Genomic DNA, 20,502 nt, shown 5'->3' with positions numbered 1-20,502 from the left:
ATTCTGAACCTCAATACCTTAAGCTGACTGTAGAGATTCCACTTTTCAGTTATCTAGGGGTTGAAGTGCTGAAAAGAATCTGACAAGGACTCAGAGCTCTCGAAGACCCAGCATACAACAGCATGGATCAGAACACTCACAAATTGTCAATGCAATGCTGTTACTCCCCTCTGGTCTCAGAATAGAGTGCACATCTTAAAGATGTCTGCAGATGGGGACAGAGACTCATTTAACATGCTGACTGTAGCATCATTCTTGCCATATTTCAATTAAGAAATTTCCAATTAACTCTTTAGAATCAACACAAAGTGCTCTATACATTCATAGCCAGTAGTTCTGTGGTGAGGGTGTGGAGCTTCTGACCAGAGAGAATTCAACCTCTGACTTCCAGCTAGAAGAAGGCTCACTGTAGACTACCCCTGGAAGTAAACAGTTACATTTTTCTCAATTTGTGACACCGTAGGCAATATCTATCTTTATGAGTCCAAAGATTCTGTCATTCTACATTGTAATGCAATTCTAAAGGGTGAGATTAGAAAAGTTACAGGATAGGTGAACTTATGTAAAGAAATCAAAATTGTATTCTGGATGTGGAAAGGGGGAAAACATGGAGTTAGCAAACATATACAATTTAACTTTAATTTTAAAAAGGTCACTCTACATGACAATGAATAAAACAAATGCGACTTTTAAAACATCACAAGACATTAAATTTTGAGAGCAGTGTGTATTTAGGGAAGTAGATTTATGCCCGTAAATGATCAAATGTTTCCAAAAAAAGAGAAATTACTTGATGATATAATCTGCTTTGTTTTCTAGAAAACAAGTGAATGTATTTAATTATTGTAGATGGAAACATAATTGCACCTGCATGTAATCATAGAACAGAGCTAATCAACTTGCCCACTCCTTGGCAAGTAATAATTCAGAGATGTGCATGGAAATCATTATCATGCTTACTTGTTTATATTTGCCAGGGCTGGGTTCCTCCCTGGACACTTATCATTTAGCTCCATCAAAGTCGGCAGAGGGGTTGCATGTGACATCTGCTGAACTGGAAAGCATCAGTGAGGCTGGTGTAGAAAATGTGAGGGCCAGGTTCTCGCCACCCTAGCTCATTAACACAAGCAGATGCTCTCTCTCTAACGGAGACATCCACTTCTAGGCCTGAGCTGAGGCAGTGGCTCCCCAAGCACACAGCTCTTCTCATGTTCACATCAGAAACAAGGCATTAAGCAGGGGTCAGATGTTCAGGACACCCCAGGCTGTTTTACAAGGATTCATTTGAAAAAAAAAAAATAATCGGTGCGTTATTTGGTTCTGGAAAGTATATGTGACGAAGATATTAAAGGCTCATGATTACGGTGTGATCCTATTCCTGGAAGGCTTGGGGGTGATTTTACATTAATGGCTTATCCCACGTGACCAGTCATCCTGTGTTGTGTGTGCACCGTGTGAGTATAAACGTGAACACAGGACAGTTTGGCTTTTGATGCACTGTTTCCCATCTCAGCTGCAGAGGAAGTTCCCAGGGAGCTCTTAAATCAACACAGCACTGAGACCACTAATTAAACTGACTCCTCATGTGGCATCAGGACATGGTCCAGATATATGGTACAGGTCCCAGGTGACTGCACTTTACACACAGGTTTGAGAACCATGCTGTCTTAGCTGAATTTACTTTCAAAATACTTCTTCAAGAGGTAGGGGTACAAAGGTTATATAAGACTAAACCTTTTACTTGTGGGTTAATTTGTTGGAAAGTCATAGCTAGGGGCTGGATATCATAGCTAGATGGCTCAGGGGTAAAGAGCACTGGCTGCTCTTCCAGAGGACTCAGGGTCATTTCCCAGCACCCATTTGACCGCTCACAACTGTCTGCAACTCCAGTTCTAAGGGATCCAACACCTTTATACACATACACATGCAGCCAAAACAATAATGTACATAAAATAAAAATAAATCATTATGGGGCCGAAAATCATAATGGAAAGAAAGTTTGGCAAAGAGGTTCCTCTCATGGCAACAATGAAGGAAGGAAAGAGTGAGGGGGAGCGAGAGATGAAGACAAGCAAACAGATGGACACTAAAAGTATAATCCAGTGAGAGCCTTAGATTCCCCCTACCAGGCCTGCCTACTTATAATAGGCCATTGCCTTATGGACTAACCAGTGGGCTAATCTGTGGATGAAGTTATCTTTTATGATCCAACCACCTCTTTACAGTGTCACCAACTAGGGACTAAGCATACAACATGAGTTTTTGGTGACATTTCATATCCAAACCATAACATCAGGTAATAAATAACCACAACATCTCATTTCTAGACATGAAAAAATAAAAAACAACAAAGCAAAACAAAACAAAACCAGGCCTTGACATTGTGGACTGAGGCAATTCACAAGCAACACTCAGACAGCATCTGACCAAGCAGTACTGAGTACTCTCTTGGTGTATATTCTTGTAATACTTAGTAGTCATTATTCCTTGCAGAAAAAAACTAGAGGTCCTATAGTTACAAATGTAAGAATGGTGTCAGGAACTTTCTTTGTTAAATGATGTCAGTATGACAGCATTTGTGTTGCTCTTTCTTCAAACAATACTTAGTTACCTTTATGCCTTAAGATTCTAGGAAAATTTGTTGAGCAAAGTGTTTTATTTTGTTTTTTTGTTTTGTTTTTTTGTTTTTGTTTTTCGAGACAGGGTTTCTCTGTGGCTTTGGAGCCTGTCCTGGAACTAGCTCTGTAGACCAGGCTGGTCTCGAACTCACAGAGATCCGCCTGCCTCTGCCTCCCGAGCGCTGGGATTAAAGGCGTGCGCCACCATCACCCGGCTGAGCAAAGTGTTTTACAACATAAGAAAATGTTAAGAAATTAGAAACCCTTTGCTAGCCCATTTACTCCCACTGCACAGACTTAAAACACATCAGGAGAGATATACTCGAGCATCAGAATCTTCTTTTGGAGGCCCCTTTGGTCATGTAGATAGTGGAAACCTACTGTAAATATGGGGAAATCTACTTGGCCAAGTGTATGGCCTTTATTTTGTTTAGCTCTCAAGAACCTTTGATGGCAATAATTTTGACACTGGTGAGACTCTCTTAGACATGGGGGAATGTCAGTAAAACCACCGACAGCCACAAATGGGTCTTGACTAACACAGTGCCAAGCATGCCAATGACTCTTCAAAAGCTTCATGCAAATTTGATACTCAGGGGAAAGTTTGATATTCTATTCTTCAGCTGTCAATCACAATCTCAGTGAAGACAGGAGTGTAATTTATTATTGTTGTTACATTGGCTGGTGATTGGAAACACATTACCAATGTACAAATTAAGAGCCTCTAATTCTATAGTAATTATCAGCCAATTCTGAAGTTGTTAACAGGATTAAAATTATGAATATATTAGCTGATTCACAGTCACAAATCAAATTTTGATTAGATAATACTATGTACTAATATGTATACTATTCAAATTTCTTAAAAGGGTAATTTTTAGTACAAAAACTTTGATAAAAATTTCAATAATATATTCACAGCTATGAAGAGAGGGTGAGTGATTGATATTTTTTTCTTCATAAACTTTATTAAAGGTTCTGATTTGGATGGCCTCCAACTGTTTGGGCTGAGAATTAGGGATTCTATTTTTGATGACAACTCTCGTGAATTGATTAGAGAAACATTTCATGGAGTTATTTAGAAAGCAAATTAATCCCTAGAAACTGTGATAATATTTCATCCCAGAAGTTCTTGAAAATTCATATTTTCAATTATAATAGATATACTTCTTCAAGAAAGCAGCTATAGGTGGCAACCCTATAAGTACACAGTAACCTACCCACTCCTGAGACCACCCTTTACTTTTATCTGTAATCTTTCCATCAACAGCGCTAAGTACTGTGACATGCACAGAGACAAGAGAAGAGAGTGGAGAGGTAACATGACATTCTTCAATGTCCAAAGAACTACATTAGCACTTTAAATCATGTTATTTCTTGACCAAAGTGTTTGGCATCAGGTTTGAAGACAACAACATGAAAAAATAGATCACAGAAATTAGTGTTTGAATGTACAGCTTCTGCCTATAACACCGGAACTCTGGAAGCTGAATTGCGAGGAGCTCTGGAAGTCTGGTGACATATACCAATGGTGAGAAAGGAATAGAGACACTTTTAATGCTGTGTGATGGACTGGATCAAATATTGTCATAAATAGTAACTTAAGATGAAGCCATCCTTTACATAAACAGGAGGATGAAGGTAGATGTTAAAAGTGAAGCACACAGTAAAAAGAATGATTTTTAAAAGAGTAATTAATTGATATATTATCTTTGTCTTAGTTAGGGTTTTTATTGCTGTAATGAAACTCTGTGACCAAAAAGCAAGTTGGGGAGGAAAGAGTTTATTCAGCTCACACTTCAGCATTACTGTTCATCATTGAAGGAAGACAGGACAGGAACTCAAACAGAGCAGCATCCTGGAGGGAGGAGCTGATACAGAGTCCATTGAGGGGTGCTGCTTGCTGGCTTCCTTCCCATGGCTTACTCAATGTACCTTCTTACAGAAGCCAGGACCAGCAGCCCAGGGATGACTCTACCCACTTGGGCTGAGCTCTCTAACATTGATCACTAAATGAGAAAATGCCTTATAGCTGGATCTCATGGAAGTATTTCCTCAACTGAGTCTTCTTCCTCTGATGACTCTTGCTTGTGTCAAGTTGACACACAAAACTAGCCAATACAGTCTTCTAAAAAGTGTTCCAAATATATTATTGCTTTTTGATAAAGCATGAGAATTTCTTCCTCTTAGACTTTATTCAGATAATAGACAGCACTGAAAAATGATTGTTTACTCAGATAAATGAAGAATTGAGACAGCCCAGTCAAAAAACTATGGACTCTATCTTTTTCTAATCTAGCACATATCATCATTCCAGAGTTACATTTGTTAAGGCACAAACAAGGTGATCATCTGTCCCTTCATCTTAAAAATTCCTTCTGCTGCCTATAGAGCCAAGATTGACTTCTATCACAAAAAAGCCTCTATGAGTGAATCCCACCTATAGTTCTACCATCATTGTCCTTTAACATCTCCTCTTTTGCATTGAGTTGGTCATACAAATGCTCAAGACCATTTCAAATGGTGCCCCTAGCCTGAGAATGCAGTCTGCTTCTCTTTACAGCTGCTCAAAGTAGGACATCTCTGTAGGCTGTTTGTGCCCAGGACATATTATTGTCCCCCTCAAAGAAAACAATTAAGTTTACAAATGAGTCTTTTGAATTAGAGAAAATATTTAAGACCAGACACACACTTACACACATTGTGGGACATTTGTACATTGTGTGAAGACATATTGTTATGACTGATTTAATAAAGAGCTGAATGACCAATAGCAGGAGGTATAGGTGGAAATTCTTGGCAGAGTCAGGAAGTAGTTAATGAATTGAGGTGCAAAGGAGACTCCATGGAGACTTGGAGTGATTTGTCACACAGAATGGAAGAGAGGTAAAAGCTATGTGGTAAAATGTAGATAAATAAAAGAAAAGGTTACTTATAACAAGGTTATAAAAGCTGGTTGAAAACAAGTCTAAGCTAAAAGCTAAGTTTTCATAATTAATAATAAATCTCCATGTCATCATTTGGGAACTGGCTGGTTGTAGTAAGGAGGCCGCTTCTTTCCTGGCTACCCAGCAGCTTAGACCTGAAAATAATCACACAGAAACTATATTATTTAAAATACTGCTTGGCCCTTTAGCTCTAGCTTCTTATTTTCTAGCTCTTTTTTTTTATTTTCTAACTCTTACATCTTAATTTAACCCATTTCCCTTAATCTGTGCATTACCATGAGGAGTAAAGAAAGAATAAGCTGTGTAAAGATGGAATATACATAGAGAGTCTGGATTATGAATATTATTGTGTTTTCTTTGAATTTTTGACTGTAAGGGAGCTAAGTACAGAGAGACATTTCATTATATGGGCTGCAAAGCTAAACCAGCATGTATATTACAAAGGTATTTTGGGTCTAAGGATATGTTGCTTTGGAAAAAAGGTTCTTCTTTTGTTTACACAGAGAATGAGAATCTGTGGATTGCTTCCAGACTAATATTGTTTGATGCACAAAGATCCCCTGAATGATTGCTCTGAATACTTCCCCCCCAAATACTTCACCCAATAAACAACAAGAAGATGTTTTGAAGAGAACTATGCCCATATTCCCAAATATTGTCTATAAATTATTGTTTACACTTAAAGGGGGGTATGCTATAGAGATTCACATTGTTATGGATCTTGGTTTATTAATACAAATTTAAGGTCAATTTTGTTATACTATGTATATGTATTTCTGTTCTTGATTAAGGTATTGTGTTTGTGCAGTTCATTTAGAAATATAATGTATAATTAAGAAATATGTTAATGAGAGTCATCTATAATAGTCAAGCTTGTAGTCATGATAGTTAGATTTTCTAGATGTACAGAGATGCATTTCAGATGGATAGGAATTTTTCAAATCTTTCAAAGACTACAGAATATGGCATTTAAAATGTTTAAGAATTTAGGACTTTTCATGACAATGAGATACATCTATTCCTGGAAGCACCAATTACTTCAAGAGGAAGATGGGCATGGAAGATGAATGTCCAATGTTATAGAAGAATTTTGGGTGACTGTCCAGGCAGCAAGATCTCTCTGTCAATTCTAGAACTTTAGAAGTTGCTTACAATGTACTTTCTGTTTACTTACATAATATTGTTCCCATTTGGGATCTTTGATGGCATTGAAAACAGATAGCTATAGTTTTCCTTAGTTATGATAAAAGATAAATTAGATATGAAACTTTGGACTCATAAATATTGTAACTGTAAATCCTGTCTGATACCCGTTTTATTATATGTAAGTTTACTATGTTAAAGTTAAAAGCTTCCTTTTTATTTAGACAGAAAAGGGGAGATGATGAGGGATTCCCCTCTGTATGCTATGAATATGTTTTATTTCTTTTTTTTTTTTAACATTGATTAATAAAGAATCTGCTTTGGCCTATGGCAGGTCAGAATAAGGCAAGGCAGGAATTCCAAGCAGAGATAGAGGAGAAAAGAAAGTAGTTAGGAAAATACCATGTAGTTGCCAAAGTAGGATGTTAGAGGCTTAAGCCCCAGTCTCATGGCGATACAAAGATTAATAGAAATGGGTTAATTTAAAATGTAAGAGCTAGCTAGAAATATGCCTAAGTCATTGGCCAAGCAGTTTTGTAATTAATATAATTTTTTGTGTGATTATTCCGGTGTAGGCAGCTGGGACACTGAAGCACAGTCACCGATTACACGAACTTGACCCTCTTTACAGTATCAAGACAAAATAAAAGTCATTGCAATAATAGATTCTGAGATAGTGTCTAGTAGTGATATTTCATTTGTATTTTAATAAATAAAGCTTGTCTGAAGTTCAGAACGCAAAAAATGTCACACTAGTCAGTCATACAGGCCAGGCAGTGGTGGCACATACTTTTAATCTTAACAGCCACACTAGTTAGCCATAGAGGCTGGGCAGTGGTGGTGCACACCTTTAATCCCAGCACAAGAGAGGAATAAAAAGGTATCATTAGACAGGAACTCCCTGTCTTTCAGTCTGAAGATTTCATAGAGGTAAGAGCTCTCTAGTAGCTTGGTTGCTTTGATGTGATTTTCAGGTTGAACCCTACTATCTATCTCTGGGTTTTTATAATTCATGCTCCAGTGTCTTAGTTTGGGCTTGTATTGCTCTGAAGAGACACCATGACCAAGGCAACTAATATAAAGGAAAACATTTAATTGGGGAGGGCTTGCTTACAGATTCAGAGGTACAGTTCATTGTCATCATGGTGGAGAGCATGATGGCAGAGGGCATGACAGCGTGCAGGGTACATGTTGATGAGAAGACAACAGGAAGTTGACTGAGACACTGGACATTAACCTGAGCATAGGAATCCTCAAAGCCCACTCCCACAGCGACATACTTCCTCCAACAAGACCATATCCACTCCAACAAAGCCACATTTCCTCATAGTGCCATTCACTATGAAAGTATAGGGGCCAATTACATTTAAACTAGGATAGATATCAACAGCGGCACAACAGACAGAATAGATTTAATATTTTTTTCATGTTCAAAATCAAGTTTATATCCTTGCTCTTCTCTTTTGATAGGTCTTGGCAATTGTTTTGGCTATTTTTGTCCTTGGGCAGGTTGCCAATTTCTTTCCTAAGCCTCATCTGCGCATAGTGTAGGTCTCCTTAATTCCAGCCCTTGCTCTGCTGCCAAGCTCCCCTTCACTGCCATGGCATCAAAATGAAATGATGATATGAAGGAAAGTGACCCCAGGAATCAGTGTGTGCAGTGCAGCAGCCATTTCCTTGAATTGCTCTCCTCCAAGCATTTGAATAGCACACAGCTTGGAGTCATATCGTCCTTTTGTTGATAATCGGCTTTTGCTTCTGGCATCCAGCCTCTTTCCCTTGGTTCCTTTCCCTTTATTTATTCAATTATATAGCTATAAAATTTGCTTTTAAGTATGCAAGGGCATAAAATACCAAGATTTTAGTGTCTGTGGTTCCCTTAACGAAAATGAAAAGATCTGATGAGGGCTGGAAATAATTGAGTAATAATTCTGATAAATATTCTAAATACACCCTGTAGTCTATGCTGAGCACATGGAATCTTAGATCTTAAACTGCTGCTCCACACTATGTGAGAGAACTTGGTTAAATCCTATTTTAAGGAAAATTGTTTCTAAGTTTCTGATTTGGAAGAAGTTTCCCCATAGTTAAGTCAGCTTTTGCAAAGCTCTCTTCTAACAATGTAATCAGAAGCACTTTCCGTTCTCCCAGGATCCTAACTACGATAAACTTACTCTCTACATTTCCAAATCAATGCAGCCAATGTGTTCTTGTGTAGAATTTCCCAGGTTATAATGTAAGTTACTTGAGAAACAATTTAAAAAGCCAAAAGATTCTGGGATTTGTTCTACTCAAAGGTATACTGCACTAACAGGGGTGTTATTAATACTTCTGAACACACATAACAAAAGAAATCACTCAGCCCCATTTCTGTACCTTCTCCACTTAGAGGCTTTATGCATATTTAAGAGAATTAATTTATTTTCTGCAATTTGCTCTTAAGAGCTTAAGTGGCCATTTGCTGTTGCTTATTTCAGGATTGTATGCCCTTGTTCTCTGAGTCACTGACTTACAGCTCAAGTGCTTCAGGTGTATTTATGCTCCCAAAGTATTTTAAATTACCCATCAGGAAATCCAATTTCCTGTGTATAAGATTCAGAAGTGATTTTCCACTGTTAACTTTTCTTAATTAAGGATATAGGCCTGAATTCACTGCAGACTTCTTGGTACTATATTTATTCATTGGCTCTTGACAGTCAACATTTAAGAATGTCATCAACATTAGAATATTAGATAGTCATTTAGATTAGGTCAGTCTTAGATTAGTTGCAGAATGACATTTTGAGAATCCATAGTACTCATCACCATAGCAATATACACTCTTCATTCTCTGTACCAGGTACAGTAAAGACACCATCTCGCTGACCCCTTTACAAAGTCCTGTGATACTAATTTCTCTATCATTTCAATTTCTGAGATGTGAGAATTTTAGTCAAAGAGAAGTGAATCAATGCCTAAAAACTAATAAAACATTTTAAACCACTGCTTCTTTCTTTATAACTGGGCACATAGTTATAGAAAGGGAACTAAAGGCAACTAAACAAAATAGTACAATTTAAAGATACATGACCCCTAAAGAGACTTAAGATGTACTTGAAAATTCATATAAATGCAGTTTTACATCTAGTTGGAGGAACAAGGGAAAATTTTAAGATTCAAAAAGCTAAAAGAAAAAAAAGTGGGATTCAGAAAACTTAGTTTGTGAACTTTAGGACATGGGATAGACTGGCCATTCCAAGGCAGTGGCCATGAACTGAACGATGCATGGCTTGGAAGACAATGAATCTAAGAACACGAAGTATATGACTTTATTGGATTGAAGTGCTGACCCTATCTCCTTTGTAGATATGTGAAAGTCATGGATTTAAGGGGAAAACATTTTTTGATATACAGAATTGTTACCTTGATGAACAGGGTTCAAGACACTGGCTGTGTCAGCTCTCTGAGGAATATCATAGCTTGTCACATTATTTCACAGAAAGGATATCATTTCAGATTCACTTGTGACATTCTGATTCTACCCCAAGAACTTACTGTCTACAACCTCTCTGCATTTGGTCTAAGTCCCCTGATGATACCTTGGTACAGTTTCTACCCCAACTTCTGTGAAACACAGGGCCCATTATCTCTGCTTCTGGTCAGAAAAAAAGTAGTTTAGCTTTTCATTCTCCTTGAGCATTTCTAGCAAGGCATTCACAAGGCCACACTTTGAGTGAGTCATTTCCTGGTAACCTATGAATTATGAATAGTGTTAGCCATCTGACCTAAACTCATAAGTCTAGTTCCCTCTTAGGGTAATGAGCTTGTTGTTTTCTCTGATGAGGGAGCCTTTGTTGGGGATTCCTTCACTACTCAGAAGATATTTCCTCAGGGCTTACTCATTCAGAACTACACCACCAGCTCCTGATACAGTGGAGACCCAAATGGTGCTGACCTCATCAAATTTACCTTTTGGTGAGAAGATAAGACAATCTACAATTTCATCTGATACTTTCAAATAGTAATGATTTCAATAATGAAAACAAAACAGGAAGATGGGCTGGAGGGTTCTCTGCAGGGGAGGGCTCCATGCCAAGTCAGATTTACACCAGAAAGGCTCCTGAAAGCAGTAGAAGTTACATCAAATAGAACAGTGTGGAAGGTATACTAGAAGATCCCAGGAATAGGATCCTAGACAGAGCCTGAAGGCTTTAGGCAGGGACTAAATGATAAGACTGGAGTTCAGAAACTGATGGGGGTTGGCAACCAATTTGGATGGGTGAGACACAGGCAAGAGTGTGCCTCTTATTCTAAGTGTGAAGGGAACACATTGGAGGGCTTCAAATTGTGAGTCTTATGTTATTACTTTAGGCTTAGAATGATTTGTAATACTTTATAAAGCACGGTTGAACAAGTGATCCAATAGCATCCAAGAAGACAACCTGGACTCAGATTAGGCAGAGGTATGGAAGAGGAGATAGGGAGAAAAGGGAGATGCAATGACTTAGATGATGGTTTGTTAATAGGGGCTGGGTAGGAAAACTCAATGGGACATATAGCTGGTTGTGTCTGTTTGATCGTCATGTTACATTGGACACATTTTGAACACAATTTCTTTAATAAAAATTTACTTGGCAACAACTCTAAAGCAGGTATTCTAAGAGCAGAAGGGTAAAGTGAGCAGGGAGCAGCTAATTTATCCCTTCTGCTCAATCCGCCATTATGTTTTAGAAATACTGGGATTACAGACACATACCACCACTAGCTTTATGTGAGTTCTAGAACTCAGATTCCTATTCTCATGCTTGTGTGGCACAGCAGCATTGCCCTAGACATTAGTAGGGGAACCCCCATATGCAAATATCTTCTGCTATAACCAACATAGTTATATTAAGAGGCTTAAAAATACACTGCCATTGTGCTTTTAGTCTGTGTGAACCACCCCTGAAACCTTTAAATGACAGAAGCCAGATCTTTTCTTTTTATAAAAGAATTTTTTTGATTTCTTCTTTGAGAATATCATGCTTGTATGTAGGTCAAGGATTTTGATTATATATGCCTCCCCATTTCCTCTCCCAACTCTAACCAAATGGTCCCTTCCCAAATTCTTGTCATTATTATTATTACAAACCACTGAATCTGATTACTGCTGCTCCTGTGCATGCAGCTGCAGTGCCATCCACTGGAGCATGCACCCTACTAGTAGCTAAATCCCTAAAGAAGCAAGATTCTCTCTACCCCAGGCATTATCAGCTGCCAGAATCTCCTCAGCCATCACTGTTGGGACTCTGAATGGTTTGATCTTATGTGTGCACTGCCTTATGTTCTTAAAACACTGCCACTTTGCTGTCTAATCAAGAGTAACTTAAATACCTCTTTAGTAGAAACCACTAATCCCGTTTGCATCTCATCAAAATCACTAGCCCCCTCTTCCGTCGATGGCTTCCTCCTAGCAAACCTGAATGAACTTCCCCTCTTCCTGCCTTGTTTTCACATTCCTTTGTTTTTCCTTTTATATGATCTCCACTATTTCTTACTCACCCATCAATCTGACAGTTTCCCAAGGCAAAATACCACGTTATTAGTTATTTCCCCCAGTTGATTGTGCTAAGGAAACCAGTAAGGTGTAAATATGGAAAGCAAGAACAACTTTGATAAGCAGCCCATTGCCAATCAATGTCAGTTAGGAATCAGTACTAAGGATTTAGTTAAATACGACTGGGAGTAAAACCAAAAAGTTCTGTAATGAGAGCAACAAGTGGAAAGCCATTGTTTACACTGATACAATGCAGTTAATGAGAATGAGGTAAAAACAGGCCAGCATGAGCAGGGAGCAGTGTGAGCTCTGGTTCCTGTTCCCTTCTTCCCTCTTATCCCAAACAAGCACCTCTGCCTACAGGCTGTATGTGAGGACCTGGCTGGAACTGAGACTAGGCAGCTAGACACCTCCTGGATGGATGCAAGCTCAACCCTCCCCGTGCTTCACCTCGTTTCTAACTAAGTGCTATAAAAAGGCCCTGGTCTAGAAGCCCTATGGCTCCCTATTTCCTTGAGACAAGCCCCAGTCTGCACGAGGAGTTCCAGCTGATCTCTCTCCCTGCTCTTTCCTTCCTAGGCACCTACTTATGGATCTATAGTAGACTTCTCTCAAAAACCCACTCATTGTGTTCTATGAATTTCCTTCTGCAAATTCAAGAGACAAGAACCCCAAAGCCACTGGCTCAGGGCAGTTTTGGTGACTGAGATTTCTAGGACCACAGCCCTGTGAGTCAAGCTTGTCAGGAGCTGAGAAAGGCTTCCTTACTCTCAAATACCGCAATACTTCCTCATCATTAATACCCCACAGGAAACAGAGTATGTTGAGGGTTTCTGCTTTCTATGTCTTTACTAGGCAAATATTACAGGTTTCAGGAATAAAGAACTACTAATGAGAAAATCGATTTCATTACCCTTTATTTTTATGATGATATTTGCCCTCAAATGTGTGTGTGTTTGGTATTTTCAACAGCTGAATGTAGAATTTAATGAAATGTTTTAGACACTGACCATGCTTTGACTAATAATGCATGCACACACACAAACACATGTGTACACACACACATATATGCATCTGTACACACACACACACACACACACACACACACCTTGCGTTCTAGTCACATCACTTTAAGCTGTATCAACTCCTGGCAGGGTTTGCAAGAATTTCCACAATTAGAATTCAACCTATCCCTCATTATCCTCATGGCTTTTGTGGTTTTTGGTAATGCTCTCCTGCTTCATTACTTTTTGCCATAGTGTCACTGACTCTGTCTCATTATAAAATTATTGTAGGTAAAATGCACTTGCTCATTTAAAAATGTTGTTAATTACCTGAGTTAGGCAGGGCACTAATGCAGATAACTAAGAGGAGACCAATATAAGCATCTCATCCAAGGAAAATGTACTCTAGTAAAGGAACAGGAAGCATGTATGAAGGGTGACACTCACTGTTACAGATTCCAAAAAGCTGCATGGGCTAAGAATTCAAAAGAAAGAACATGTTTCACTTGATAAAGAACACCAAGATTTGTAAATGGTTTGATTTTAATGGCCTCTGAAGCCAGAGAAGTTGTTAAAGGGAAACCATATTCTAGCAATACCAGGGATGGAGTTATGTGGTATGGGGGCGGGTGACACAAAATGCTGAGTATCAAATGCCTTAACAGGCTCCTGGGAGGACAGGACAAAATAGTACATTTATACCAATTAAGATAAAATACAAAGAACAATGCAAGAGATGAAAAAGATTTTGAACTGGTCAGTGTACTTACTCATTTCAGACAGCAGTGGATGGGGAGGAAGGTGCTGACTATGCATAATCACATTGTATTTCGGGAGCATCAAATAAGGAGAAGGCAACTAGTACCACCTCAGTGTTTATTCTCTCTTTATTCAGCCCTAGATGCAAAAAGCAAGATCTCCCACCATACCCAAGTTTTGTACTGGTTCTACCCATAGAGCTGAGCCCTATGTAGTTTGTTCCCATTGTAATCAGCACAAACCATGGGATGTGGTAGAAATTAAAATACCATTGTCTTTACAGAGAACCTGCCTGTGGTTAGACGCCAAGTCAGTGGAGCCAAGATAGGTCTTATTTTTTTTTTACCTTTCTTAATTATATGCCAAATTTAAATTATGAACAACTCATTTCTCTTTCCAGGAAGGTATGTCACTTGTACTCTGCAAGTTAGTAATTTTCTAAGTAGGTAAGCAAAATTGCTAATCAAGTTTATCTGGCAAAACAAAACAAAACAAACAAACAAACAAAAACCCCAAACAACCAAATAAACAAGCCAGCAACAATAAAGCCAGTTAGATGGCTCAGTGGCTACCGGTGCCTGCTGGATCTGAGTTCCAACCCAAGAAGTCACAAAGCGTAAGGTGAGAAAGACTCCACACAGCTGTCCTTGGACTTTCACATTTATGCCATGCATGGCCACTCACACACGCAAAATAAATAAACAAAAAATATAAAAAATCAGAAAGTTTTCTTGCTTTGATAATTTTTTTTATGAGTACGTTCTTTAAGACACATACATATAGGAAAAACAAAAACATGGCTCAAAGAGACGAGCTGTTATTTCAAGATGAAGAATCAGATGGTTAGGATAATTAGGGCACCGCCGTCTACAGTGTTCAAAGCTGTCATCATGCAGTGAATTAAATTACAAACAACTTACACAGAAAGAAACACACAGCACAGCGGGAACCCCCAGCAGTGTTCATGCAGAGGTCCCCAACTCTCATCACGTCCCAGCTTCTCTGGAACTTTTCATTGCTACCACACAGGACACTAGGGACAGGGATGTTGTCATAGAAACTTAAGCTCCTGTCTTTTATTATCTGATTGCATACCTTCTCTGTGAGTTCACCAGTTCTTAAAATGAAGGAAGCCTTAGTAGTCACCCACTGGTTCTCTGTGTGTTAAGAATCCATGTGATGTCCTGGTACTGCCCAAGTCATTGGTGCTGGTGTCAGTACTTGAGCCCTGTTGCCATCTTTTCCTTCATATCAGTAAGCGAAGTAAACAGCTATATACTTTCTTTTTTCTTTTACATTATGAGGAAACTCAAGGTAGAAATAACAGAGACAGTAAGCTATTGATAACAATGTCTAGATATGTATTTTGTCAACAGGTTTGAAGCATTGAAAACTGTCATTTTGCCTACTTTGTAATCTCAAAGTCAGAAGTCATTACTTTCCTTACTTGGTTTAATTAGACTTTCTTGTCTAGAGAGGGAAGAGTTCTGTGTAATTCTTTGCTGTATTCCATAGCTTAGGAATCCATCTGCTCTGTGTGTGATGTTTATACTGTGAATACTGTTCGAACTATAGCAAAATACATTTTGTGTTTATGAGAATATTTACTTCACAATAAACTTTGGTTGCATGCATACACACATTCACACATGTGCACACACACACGCATATTCTTAGGTAAAGATGCTTCTGTTTGGGCTTGCAGGGCTAGCACTTCAGTGCACCATACTTGAGCACCACTTTTTATTTAAGGTTAGTATTCTTCAAACGTTTTCAGATTTCCATTTTTTTTTCGGTAGCAATTTGACCTCTGAACAACCTAGGGAATGTAGTAGTGGCTCCCTGATGAGAGAGCCACCAGCAGAGCATTTTGCAGGCAAACCATCCCAGCTACAAAACCCTCTCTGAACAGGTTACTTCCCTTCATGAATACTAGATGCATCTTTCCCCCTTTTAATTCTTGTTACAATTTCCCCGAGAAGCATGATGACAGCATTTAGTTTATAATCATTCCTAAAATGAGCTGTCTCAGTGAACCTGTTACAGGTAAATTAGAGTGCAATCCACAGAATCCTGTCCTCTGTGTTAGCAGTTCAGTTCCTGGAATGAATATCCTAGGTGATCCCTGCATGATTTTAATTGCTAAAGTGTTTGTTTTCTCCTCTCTGTTTTGAGTCTGTCCAATTTGGGGGAAAATTCATCGTGATAAAGGACTTTAAGATAGGTTCTTTTATACTGTCCAAACTTAAAGAAATAGACAAGCTAATGACTGGTGATAAATTCATCCATGTACACAAAGGACTAAGTTAGAAAATATGAACTTGAACAATCTATTCAGTATTGTACATCTTAATTTTTCACCTATAAAATGAGGATAATGATATCCCCTCCACATTAATATGAAGCTTGAACTATGTGATTGAGTTTAGAGAAAGGAAGGGCCAGAATATGAGAAAGAGCTATTCAGAATATAAAGTGTTATTATGTGGGCCCAGAAGAAAATTATATCCAGTGAGCTGTTCCCACAGTAAAAGTTTATTCACAACACTCCTTGATTCTTTCTCTACAATTCATGTAATCACTAAAGTTATTGCTTTCTTGTCTAGATATATTAACTGGATGGCTGAGTGCACCGGGCCCACATCTGAATCAGTACAAAAATGAAACGTGGAGGAGGGAAAATAGAAAGGGACTCTTGAGCTTCCACTGAAGTCATACTCATCAGTCAACCTGCCCACATAAATACTGGAAAATCAACTCAGTTAAACAAGTTGGGAGGTGAACTTGAGTTATAATAGTGTTCCTGAACACAGGTCAATGAAAACCTGGCATAAACACAAACTCCCATTTGTCATATTCTCTACAAATGCCCACTAATTGTTTTCATATTTAAATGACCCAGAATCAACCACCACAAATGTATGTTGTCAGACTGTTGGGTGTTTTCTAAAAATAAAACAGGATAGCTAGGACATAAATTGTTGCTGGTTCTTTGTGTTCTCAGCAGAATCACAAAAGGGTAAGTTCTTAAAGAAGAAAAATCATTCTTGTCTAGTTCAAACTCTAAAATGCAAAAGACAGTCCTGGAAGTGGTCAGGGAAACGTGTGTGAATGTGCACGTGTGTGTATACTTAGTCCTACTGATAATATTTTGTCTTACATGCTTGAAAAGGTAATTTACTTATAAACAGTATTTGAAAACCTTTTAAAATTATTTGGAGTTTGGCAACTAAGAAATTTGTAAAAATCAATTCTATTCATTTATTTTTGACAAATAAAATCAGTATATGAGGTATACAAAAAATGTCAATTTTTAAGAGTATAATCCTTCTGCCAGTTTCAGAATTCATCAAAAGGACAAATTTTATTATCCATAGCACCTGCCAGACAAAAATCTGTGTATGTAAGAAAATGTAGACTTGTATCATGGTACAAGCATGAACATGTGGAAATGGTAAGAATGAAGTGATACTGGCATAAACAGCACACAGGTAGCTCACATGTGCATGGGATGTGGGAAGCAAATGATCATTTCCTGAGATTCTAAGGACACACATCTATCCCATTAACAAGGAAAAGCCAAGCCCTCTGTCTCCTGCCTTCTCACCTAATCACCCTCGGATTGCTGCCTATCTTGAGCAGAAAGCACCAGTCTCTCCCCTATGAACAGCCTCTAAGGCTAATAAAGACCACAGACAAGAGACATGGCTAATAAGAGGTTAAATCCCCAAGTGGGTGGAATTGTAGCTTTGGCCTAATGGATTCCTTAGGTTTCCCAAGCATTAGATTACACATTTAGTCGAACCCAAATATGAGCCTTGGCAGAATGGGAGTTGGAACTCTCACCAGATGAAACATGTCCACAAAATCAGTTCTCCCTTTTTCTTTAGTCTTCACCACTAGTGCACCAAAGTCATAATGAAGGACAACACTGAGATGAATTTTCTCAAGAATATGAATAATATTCATGCTTATTTTCAGAGTGATTGTGAAAATGCAGTGGCATAATCTGTACTAAAGATGTTACTGTAGCATTATTAAGTCCATTGATAAGTCTAATATGGCAGGTTGAACTGACAGCTCCTATTCAACATATACTTACAATCTTTAGGACCTGAGCCTGTTACTTATATGATAAGATTCACCACGTGTGTGAGTAAGTTATAAACCTTGAGGTGATAGTAACTTGGGTTATCTGGGTGATTCTCCTGTCATCAAAGATCTCTTAAAATGGAGAAACTGAAGAGCCAGCATCAAAGAAAAAGTGACCTGAAGACTGTGTTTACACCTTTGAACTATTACTTCTGCCTGTGTTGGGACTGGAGGGGAACATTTCCTTTTTAATAGACAGTGGTTATTGCAGAAATTCATCATCAGTCGAACTGTTGAGGATAAGAGGCTGTTGTTGCATAGTGGTCCTTTGCTTAGCCCCAAATTCAAAAAAATAATCAGATATCTATACCGTTTTTCCTAAGGCTCAGAAAACACCATAGAGAAGCAGACTAGATCCTAAAGGATGGATCAAGGGGGGCGTTAGTGTAGCTATTTATTTCAAAACAAAATATTATCTCCTGAAGTGAGCTGGACTGTGCCCGAGATCCTAGAAGCTCAGGACGCATGAGATGAGGAACTCACACAACGTACAAGGCTCAAGAGGCTCTCTCCACATAACCGGAAGGAGTTAGGAGGCTCCTCACGGAAGCTTCCTGTTTAACTTGACTGGCAGTTTCGGGTGTCAGTATGAACAAATCTCCCACAACAGAGTCCGTTATGATAACACAGCCCAGGACAACATGGTGCTTGCAGAGAAGGCCAAGGTGCAGTGACTATGAGGCAACTTTCTCTCCTAAGGAATAGAATCTAAGCAATTCTTATGCAAGGCTTGATTCAATGCATGTTGATATCATGCTGCTACACCATAAAACTACTATTTGGAAAGTTTCAGCTCTTTAAGATGATACTTTAAAAAGTATCTTTTGTACTTTCTAAACTGTGAAACTGTGATGTGTGGGTTTCTGGATTGGTAACATATAAATTAGACTATTTTCAAAACCTGTGGCACCAGACCTTAAAGTGAGTTATATGGACAGCTGAAAGCATGAAACTAGTTAACTGTGGGGGGTGCCCATAAGAGAAGTTGCTTATTCTCAGTGATGCAAGAGGGATTTAGAACTAAGATATTGTAGATCTTCCCTTATTCTCAGAGTTGGACTACTTTGCAGCCGTGACAGAGCAATGATGGACCAGAGTGCAGAACTGAGAGAAACAGGGCATTTGTGAACAAAATCAACCCACTTCTCTATGGTCAACATATACCATCATATTTATTTTGTTGCTTCTAAATACAATCCCATAGAAGACCCTAGAACAAGAATTTTCTTGAAAGATAATTTCAATTCTGTCTCTTTGTATGTGCTAAGAAGTTGATAGGAACTGACTGCATGTTGAGGTAATCTACCTCTAACTTGCCTGATACTAGTAAGGTAATCCAATCTGGCTTCAAACTAGTGGCAATCATCCTGCCTCAGTTGAGTGAATGCTAGGGATTACAGATGTGTCCCATCATGCCCAGCAGTTTTTCATTTGTTATCATAAACATGTAGAGAAAAATGATCATTTCAAAACTGAAAGCAGCCTATATAACTAAACAAACGAATAAGGGAATATTGCATTTAAGCACGATCAAATATTATATCCTTCTCAGAGAATACTATTCTTCAGAATCAGGATGTACACAGTGCTGTGGGAACCAGAGGATGAAGGTATTCTAAAGAGCTCAGGGGAACTATACTTGGATTTAGGATTCCCATTACCATTGGAGTAGGATGCTCAGCTACAGCACCTCTCCCCCATCTGTCTCTTGGCCTGGCATTTTATCGTCCCTGGCACCAGCATTGGAAAATGTGGGTACCACTATATCTAGAAGAGAGCTTAATGCTGTCTCCTTTGGAGCTTTGTAAGTAATAGGCAATGTAGGAACTGAAACAGTTGATTAAGGTTGCAGTATTTTCCAAAGACTTCTACTGGGCGCTCACGTCAACAGCTTCAAAGTCATTATAATCTTAGGTGCAGGGAGGAGACCTGTTCTCTTCTCAAACTGACAAGTCTCTAGATGTGCTTCAAAGCAGTTCCAGTCTTTCTAATTGTTTCATCACTGACTCACAGAAAGGACTTAAAAATAATCTTTCTATCTTCAAACTATTTCAATGGTAAACACGTTAGTTAGAAAAGAATGACATGGTTGTACATATTTCTTATACAACCCGAGATTGGCTGTGGCTAATCATGGTTGGGTGATTTCATGCCTGGCAGTTTCTCTCTTCTTTCTTTCTTTCTTTCTTCTTTTTTTTTTTGAAGGGTACATCAACATTTATTGAATAAACAGATCCCATATTCTGTTTTTTTCCCAAGTCAGGCAGTTTTTGAATAGCTTAATGTAGCTCATAATTTTTGGAAAACATTTAAATATTTAATAACAGAAGCTAATCTGTGAGAGCTCAAAGGTTTGACTATGA

At 38.4% G+C, this 20,502-nt stretch overlaps 1 protein-coding gene across 3 annotated transcripts in view; it reads right to left on the bottom strand.

The window, feature by feature from the left end:
* Positions 1-20,502, bottom strand: part of Tpk1 (thiamin pyrophosphokinase 1) — a 325,255-nt gene that overhangs the window by 56,709 nt on the left and 248,044 nt on the right. The gene's annotated exons all lie outside the window — the stretch shown is intronic.

This window comes from Chionomys nivalis, chromosome 1 (assembly GCF_950005125.1).
Source record: "Chionomys nivalis chromosome 1, mChiNiv1.1, whole genome shotgun sequence".
Taxonomy (NCBI): Eukaryota; Metazoa; Chordata; class Mammalia; order Rodentia; family Cricetidae; genus Chionomys; species Chionomys nivalis.
Note: the sequence above shows the minus strand (reverse complement) of the source record. Positions and strands in the feature narration are given on the sequence as shown.